Source organism: Urocampus carinirostris, chromosome 4 (genome assembly GCF_059441175.1).
Source record: "Urocampus carinirostris isolate Australia breed hairy pipefish chromosome 4, RoL_Ucar_1.0, whole genome shotgun sequence".
NCBI lineage: Eukaryota > Metazoa > Chordata > Actinopteri > Syngnathiformes > Syngnathidae > Urocampus > Urocampus carinirostris.
In genome coordinates this window covers 22,230,153-22,239,692 of record NC_142352.1, presented here as the reverse complement: position 1 = coordinate 22,239,692, position 9,540 = coordinate 22,230,153, and positions in this window count along the sequence as shown.

Sequence of the window (9,540 nt, the reverse complement as noted above, 5' to 3'; positions counted from 1 at the left end):
TACCTGGATCGGAAGATAGAAGCTTCTGGTAAGCTATTCTGGTGCTGCAGTTATGGTTAGCAATAAAGAGTTCACACAAGTTAAGCTAACGGAAACCTGTGGACAGGGTGTTTGGAGGGAAAAAATGTAATCACTCAAGGTTATTTTCTTTTACCTGGCTCACAAGAGAGAAGCTTCTGGTAAAGTGTTCTGGTGCTGCTGTTTTGTTCAGCAATGAAGAGTTTAACAAATAAAACTTCCGAAAAAGTGTGACATGGATATTGAAAGGAAAATAAATGTAATTGCACATACTGCTTTTTTTAGATGGCTCAAAACAAAAAAAGCTTCTGGTAATTTATTTAGGGAAATAATAATAATAATAATAATAATAATAATAATTTCCTTTGTATTGTCATTCTTTGTAACAATGTACACAGAACGAAATGTCGATAGACCTGACCCGTTGTAGCGAGTCGATGCAGCCGCAGCCAACAGAGGGCGCCGCCATTATACCAATTAGGTATGTCTCGGCCGAGGCGCTTTTGTTTTGGTTGGCAATAAAACATTTAGGCAGGGTGAGTTGCTATGAATTTGTGAAAATGACGAATCACAGATTAAAATATGTAAATACAATTACGACTTTTCTTGACTTTCTAGAAATTTCCGTATATCTATTTTGGAAAATGTCCATTTGTTTTATGAGACGTGTAACCCATAAGCAAGAAGTTAAGTCTTAGATTAAATTATATAAGATGGTCTATAGAAAATATTTGCCTATTGCGTTGTAGTATTTTTATGTCCTGATGGGCCAATGGTAGCCCAATGCTGGGTAAAAAATCCAGACATGGTTTTACATTCCCAGCTTTTTAGGCTTAGAAATCCAGCAGGCAACGACTCCTCCATCTTCCTTCCAGCTGCTTGCTGGTTGCGCTAAGGCAGCTGTACCAACACTTTGAAACACAGCCTCCTCCATTTTCTGCGGGGGGTATGAGATGAAGTCACAAAGGACAATAGATGTTGAAGTCCTGTGATACTGTAGTCAGAGATGATAGCCAAACATTGAATGTTTTAGGAGATATAAACAACGTCTGGAAAAGGACATTTGATGAGTGTGGGATTTAGGTCTAAATATTTGTAGTCTGGTATGAAGACTTGATATTCATGGTGGAAATACCATAACACCTTTGGGGTGTGATAAATGTGTATTATTCTTTTTGGGACAGTGAGCTTGGAGTCACAGTTTTACGTTGAGAACTTAATACATTTCCAAGCTGCTTATCCTCACTTGGGTCTCAGGTTTGGGTCAAACTGGGAATGTTTCTAGCCAATCACAGGGAAGACAATAATTCACTCATAAACTCCTTTCAAATTTTGACTTGCCAATCACCCAGCCATCCATGTTTTTGGTATGTAGGAGGATACAAGTACCCAAAGAAAACCCACTCAGGAACAAGGAGAACATGCAAAATTCACACCAGGAACATCTGGACTTTGAAGCAGAGGAGTTTTAATTTTAGCACTCCTTAAATATAGCCTTTAATATTTTGCCTGTATGAAGTATGCTCTCACGTCCCACTAGTTGGAGCCGATACACCAACACTGGAATTGGTGACTAAAATGTATTTGTCAGTTTCTTTATTTTTTTGGTAATGCAAGCAGAGATTAAGTGAGACAGCAAAGTCGACGGAAAAAGGGCTGAAAATTATTTGAACACACCATTGATCTGTCAATTATTGTGTATATATGTCAGATAAACAACATGTGTTTTAATCCCTGTATTATTAAATAGAATATTATATTAAATTAACATTGCAGGACATTTATTTTTATGATAAATTATTTACTTGTTTGGCCACTAACCTTTCCCAAAAAAGGCAAAAATGTTTATTATTATTAAGTAAAAGTGATCATTGACATCATGAAATCTTTTTTATTTGAAAATCACAAATTTTAATTACACCCCCAAAATAATCAATAATTACTAAATACTGATCTTTATTCTGTATTTATTCCCAAAAATTGTCACCTATGTGTTTTTAATATTAACAGAAATATGACTTATATTTATATAATGGATGAAAGTAAGACATAAAAACAGGAACATTTTCTTATCAAGAAATTCCTGTTCTAAAGAGCTAGTGTATTTTGATTTTAAAATAACTAAATTAATGGATTATTGAAACAATTTAAGATGAATTTGATCAATTAGTTGTTCAGTAGTCCTCTAGTCAGGATCATGAAAGCCTCTGCGAGTGAAAACATGAAAAAAGCTGTAATACAACCGTCTCAAATTGTCTAAAACACTGGTGGGCCGTCAGGGCCTGCAAGGCCTTCCCTGTTGGCCTAAAAAATATCTGAAACATTTGATGTTAACTATATTTTGTTCATGGATACCTATTAGATAATTGCAAATTGTCTGTCAGATTCCTTTTAACCTGGTTGTGGCTGTTACAGATGTGGGCTTTTATAAATACGCATTGAACCAATCACTGCTCGTTTCCAGGGTCAAAACTGTACCTGAAAGCCTTCACATTCAATTCTGCAGGCCCTGATGCATAAAACAAGTGTGAATAAAACTGTTGGTTTAGCCAGTCCTTTTGCAACTTAGCAACAACATAGCCTATCAGAAGGCGAAACGAAACGTCAGTGGTTTCACAAACTGATTAGCTAAGGAGCGGTAACATAAGTATCACAATGAAAAGGTGAAGAAAATTACAGTATCCCCGTGTCCACTGCTTCTGTGAAACGGATAATTTCAACCTTAACTCGGATAAAAACGTTTACCAGAAATACGAAAGGACAGGCTGGACTTTCAGTATTTGCTTCATTGGCAATAGAATAGAATTTCTAGATTGAACTGAAACACATGGATAATCTGTACAACAGAGTAATAGAAAATCATCTTAAAAAAAGAACAGAGGACAGATTTTGTGCACATATAAAAATGATTTTTGGTCAGTAAAAAGTGGCCACATTCCTAAATGTAGTGCAGTCGTATGAGGTTATTATTGATGCTTTTTTTTAAAATGCGTCACAGCTGGAACTGCAGTAAATGTTTTACAGCCATAAAATAGTTATTCAGGGTTGGATTGATTCAGACGTAGCACTACCGAAGGCCTAGGTGTGAAATGCACAGTCTTCAAGTCATTTTTCTTTGTTTAAAGTTACAAAAAGGAGATGGAGTGTGTAACTAATGCGTTTGTGAAGGACAAAGATCACGTATGTTAGCTTTGTATCGAGGTCCTGGGTCAATATATTCCATATGAATCATTCCTCATCTTGGGATGAGCTCATTCCTGGACAGATTTGAAAGCAAAGGAACCTGGCACAGAGAGTATCCTGATGCTGGTTGTCTAGTCGCTAACTTGTTGGTGTTTTCTAATCAGCTCCTTTGAGTGGCCCTGCGTGCCCGAGGGCTGAGGTCAGAGGCAAATTTCATGAACAGACACTTCTAGCTAAGCTTTGATAAAGACCGACCGGCCATCGCGCTACCATTACAATGACGTAGGTGAACACTCATAAGAAGAGGACGACTTGGGTGTACAGTTCTTTGAAAAAAACGTCTTTTCTGGACTATGCGCTTTCAAGCTTTTCTTTTTGACATGCCGTTGGATATTGTCTGATTCAATCCAATAAAAAACAACTTAACCCTTAAAAGCTGACCCGATGACATCGCTACTGCCCAGAGGACATGTACACTAATTATCATGTTTGGCAAAGATTTCAGTAAACTGAAAAGTAACTGGGACATATTTATTTCAACACTGCCACATATGTGCATCTTGGAAAGATCTTGACAATTAAAAGAAAATACACTATTTTTTTGTAATTAGAAAGTCTGGAAAATTATATTGCTCTATAAGTTTGCTGTTTTTATTACAGCAGTTTTGTTTTATTCCGAATCCTATGATTCATTTAATTCTACAGTCACATGTATTTTTTTTTCTATACCTAATATAGATATATAATGAAAAAGTCCATCCGTCATATATCCATCCATCCATTATTTGCACCGCTTATCCTCATTAGGGTCACGGGTGTGCTGGAGCCCATCCTAGCTATCGCCAGGCAGTGGGCAGGGGACACCCTGAACTGGTTGCCAGCCAGTCGCTGGGCACAGAGACAGACAACTCACTCGTTCATTCACACCTAGGGACAATTTGAACCATCCAATTAACCTGAAACGCATGCTCTTGGAATGTCGGAGGAACCGGAGTGCCCGGTGGAAACCCACACACGCACAGGGAGAACATGCAAACTCTGCACAGGAAGGGTGGTAGCTGGATTTGAACACATGATGACCTCAGAACTGTGTCGTGGACGCGCTAACCACTCAGCTGCCATGCTGCCCTTGCTCATATTTATGTATATTTTCATATATATAATATATAGAAAGAGAGAGAAAGAGAAAAAAATTAAAACATTAAAAATAAAACTGACTTTTAAACGCTGGGCAAAAAAACAATCGAAGAATTATGCTGTGGTTTCTTCACTTTGACTCGACATACTTTGTATTCTTCATGTGCTTTTTAGCACTCTTTTTCAGTTGCACTATGCAACACAGCGACATGTAGTGGTCGAATATTACACTGTCCCTTTAAATAAAACCCCCACAAGCCTCACTATCCTTCAGATGGCACTGTTCTGGCCCACAGACCATAATTCAGACACCCCTGAGTCCTAAAACAACTCTTTTCGCCACCATGTAGTCACTATGTTGCTCAATCTGTCAAATACTTTCCAATTTTAGGGTGCTGTGGACAAGAGACCTTCCAAGGCAGGCGAACAATCCCCAACAAACGAGAGTTGTTGTTTTTTTGTGTAGTTTGTGTCACATAGAAGCATGAACGTTGGCGCAAACACATGTGCTCGTAGACGTTTGTGTTGTACAACAAGCAGTGGAGCACGACCGGACCCAGCTGTCAGGTCACTGCTGTCAAAGCCAATAATGATTACCTTCTCCCTGCTCCTCAATCCCTGCTTCATTACCGCCAAACGCGCTGGAGATCCGCCTCCTTTAGGAGAACAATACATCCATGAGTGGGCCTCATCATGGCCTCACGCCCACTCTTATCAACTCTCCGAGGGGCCCCAGCCAGAACCCATTTGGAAGGGTGGATGTCTGGTTATCTTTCGGTATCTGCCTGTTTTATTTGATTTTTTTAACCCGTTGAGAACTACTCATCTGACGTTTTCTCTTCAAGCTCTGAGATGACTCAAGGCGCCTTCTGGTGATGCTGGATTGGATTCAAATCAAGATGTATTGCTGATGTATAATGGCAACAGCAGATGTCAAGTTAAATCTTTATTTAAGGACACAGTGAGAAGAAAAAAAAACATGTTTAAATCGGCCATTGCTATTGACAGCTATAACATGTCAAAGTACATTTCCTTGTGACTGGACTACTGTGAATGAGCTTCGCCCTATGCTGTCCCAGTCTTTGGAGACATTATAATTCATGCATTTGTTACCTCCTGTCTTGATTACTCTAATGTATCACTCCCCGGTCTCCCGAAGGCCAAAATCAAGAGCCTGCAGCTGGTACAAAATGCTGCATCGAGGATTTTAACGAAGACAAGAGAGTTTAATCACATGACACCAATTTTAGCTAACCTGCATTAGCTCCCCGTTAGCTTAAAATGCATTAAATCCATCCTCAGTTCTTTCCTCAAGAATATTTGTTATCATTCGGTCGTACGGATTGTCCATGCGTTACGGTTCCATCAATAAGTTTCCCTGACAAGTTTAAAGTTCATTGATATCTTCTCTCCTATTTTGAGTGTCTATTATACTCTAAAACAGGGACTGCCTTTTTTTTAAGCTGAGAGCTACTATTTGGTTACATTTGGCATTTAGAACAGTTTGCAATTTCTTATTTGAGGTTTGGCTCTCCCATTTTCTCCTTTAACTTCAAAATCCATTGATTTGTTCTCTCCTTTTTTGAGTGTCTACTATACTATAAACTTTACAAGTAGACCAGTCACTGTCATTTCAATATTTTTTAAGAACAAAAACAATTTCAAATAGCTTGTGGTTTGCTTGTGAATCTGTTTCCGAGGAATTAGGGGCGTTACCGCTCGAGCATATCGCTTATCACCGGGGTTTTCCTGATATTGAATAACCATTAGAGCATTTATTAAAAAAAACTCATAGCCTGTCAGTTGAGCCGGCCTTCGCCTAATGAAATGAGCCCCACTAGAGCAGCAGTGGATTAGCAAGACCAGGCAGGGGAGTATATATTCATGTATATATACGCATGATTACGTATCGGAAAAGTGTCCGTGTGCTATTCCCCAGGTCCCTTTAAGACTCTCCAGAGCGCCAAAGCTGGGTAGAGGAAGACGCGAATCAAAAAAAAAAAAAATCACTAATGCTTTTAGCATCAAACAATAAATCCTGTCGTTATTTGCTTGCATGTTTAATTAAATTTTCTGAGAAAGAAAAGTGATTCATTCGCCGGCCGTATCGATCCGAAGTTAAGCAAGCGTTGTATATACCCGGGATGTTAAACATGCGGCTCGCACGCCAGATCGGGCCAATCAAGGGTTTGAATCTGGCCTGTGAGTTAACAATGAGAGAAGCGCAAGACAAAAATTGTGCTGCAGTTTGAAATATGTTCACTTGATGTTTGTCAAGGTGGCCGTTTTGGATGTAAAATCTCTCAGAAATTCAGTCTAATGGAAATAACTTGTTTTTATGTTCGTAAATACAAAAACAATCTTTCTCACACACACACACACACATAAAACAACGTTTCAATAATCAGTCTAATTATATTTCTTGTACGTTTATCAATCTTATATTCTTTTATTGTGAAGTCTTTTCCTTTTACAACCATCATGGAGGACGTGAGTAATTTTGCTCTTGGTATCACGGTTATATATATGCAATATATATGTATTTTATCTGTGTAAATACAACCACCAAATAATCTTAATAATGTCTATCTCTGACAATGTTGCCAAAGACTGGTGCCACTCACGTACCAACTGTAGCAATTTAATATTTGCTAGAGCGCTTTGGGAGGTCTTCATTGACTTGAAAAGCGCAATATAAATGCAGACCATTTACCAATTACCATTTCTTACTTACTTACCGGTACTTACTTACTTTGTTTCTTTTTTCTGTTCTTTCTTCCTGTATTTCACACCTTCTTTCCCAGTCTTTATTTTCCCCTATTCCCTCTCTTTTACAGTCTTTCCCTTTTTGTCTCTTCTGTCTCTCTCTTTATCTCTCTCTTTCTCTTTTTGTCTTATTCTATCCATCTATTTTTCTTATATTTCTCTTCTCTTTCTCCCACTCTCTTTTAGTCTATTTGTCTCTCTTCTGCACTTATATTTCTTTCTCTCTGTCTGTCTTTTTCTTTCTTTCTTTCTTTTTTTCTTTAACTCTCCCTCACTCTTTCTCTCTATTTCTGCTTTATGTCGCTTCTTTTTTTTCTCTCAATGTTCATATTTGTTTCTTTATTTCTCTTTATTCTACAAGTTCTGCCCCATGAGAGTGATTTCTCTCCCGACCTATAATGAGGTTTACACCGCTTTGTATATATAGTCCATTATCTGCACCACTTATACTTAGTATGGTCGCATGGCTGCTGGAGCCCATCCCGGCTGTCTTCGGGCAGTGGGCAGCGGACAGCGGACACCCTGAACTGGTTGCAAGCCAGTCGAAGGGCACACAAAGAAAGACAACTCACTCGCTCATTCACACCTAGGGACAATTCAAACTGGCCAAATAACCTGACATGCATGTTATTGGGAATGTAGGAGGAAACCAGAGAGCACGGTGGAACCCACACAGGCACTGGGAGAACATGCAAACTCTACACAGGAGGGCTGGATTCGAACCCATGATGTCAGAACTGTGCCGCGGACTCTACAACCACTCAGCTGCCGTGTCGCCTGGCATTCACAGTTAATGCTAAACACTTGGCAACTGCTCAAGTGGAAGCAAACGGCAGTTCCTGAATATACTGTAGTTATGAAATGCAACGTTTTTAATCCTCCGGGAAGATGCAGCGGCGGCCAATATGCTAATAGATAGAACAACGAAGGATGCTCCTATCAATAATCCTATTAGAGAGAAACGCTTGGATTAAAAGTCTCCTCATTAAGATAAAAGCACATTCATTAACTCTCGCTCTTCTTATCGGTAACTTGTTTGGAGTCACTCACCGGCGTGGATACTAGGAAATACCTTCAAATGCATTCGCTTATAATCGTTTCTAACGCAAGAGCTAACATAACAATAATTTTCCTGTTATGGTTTTGATCAACGCGCAAGTTTTCCATTTAGTTTTTTTCCTTTGGGTATGAGATGTTACTAATATTTTGACTTGTATTTGTAAAAACGTCAATAAGAAATGTTGGGACTTGTGTAAAAATCAGAGCCAAAGAACAATGTCACTGAGTCAAATTTAACACAATAATAAATGAATAGATAAATAAAAAAAAACAACAAACAAATAAATACGGAAATAAATACCTGTTGCATTTTAGATAAGTCAGTGACACTAAAAAGTGAGTTTAAAAAGATAAATATTCCGATTTTTACCCTCACACACAGTTAAAATACCAAGTGAAATTGTTTTTGAGTCATATGTATATTGGAGAGAGGGTCACTGGTGAGCCGTTGGCATTAGAAAATTCCATTACAAAAATATATTCTTTTTATATTCAAATGCAAATTAAGTTAGCGATTTTTAATTTATTTATGATGTGTTAGTTTAACTTTCATAAGTCCAAGACATAAAAATCCACCAAAAAAAGCTTTTCCAATATAACATAAGAGGCGGAAAAAGACTTATTAAAATTAACAATTTTTCCACTCCTCCAAAACTTCCCCACATTACCTCATAACACAATATAAAGTTGAGTTATTTATTTCAGATTTTGAATAACCTGAACGAGAGACAGATTCTAAATGATATTAAAATATTAGCAAACACATTTCCATGAAACATGTAAGAATATGTTGTGGACTTTTTATTTTTATGCATGGCATTTATATGCCAAAAAAAGGAAACAATACCCCTTTTTTTGTCATTTGTAATACAGACGCTGCCATACTTACGAACGATTCATTCCGGTTGATTGTTCGTAAGTTTGTCTTGTTAAGTTTGCTTCGCTGCTATATTTTGTATGAAATGTATGCTTAAAGTTTATATAAGTATGTTCAAGGCTTGTATAAGAAACCTCTGTTGTTTTGTACTGAAGAATAAACATTTGATAAAACATTATGCTCTATAAAGATGAATACAGTTAAGTTTAACTTACTTTTGGAGGATGAGCTTCAAAAGTTAGGCGACTTGCTCCTCCTCTCACAGCACCACTCGCCGGTAGCACTACAGTACTGTACTGTACTCGGTGCACAGTATAAGATCTCACTTACAGCAAAGTCCAGATATTTTTCGACATCCTGAGAGAAATGTTCGTATTTACCGTTTAACTCGAATAAACTAAAAACAGTACAGTGGTACATCTTTATACGAGCTCTTGTAAAAAAGAGAAATTCAGTATACCATTTTTTTAACATAACTCTTGCTATACGAAGAATAATCC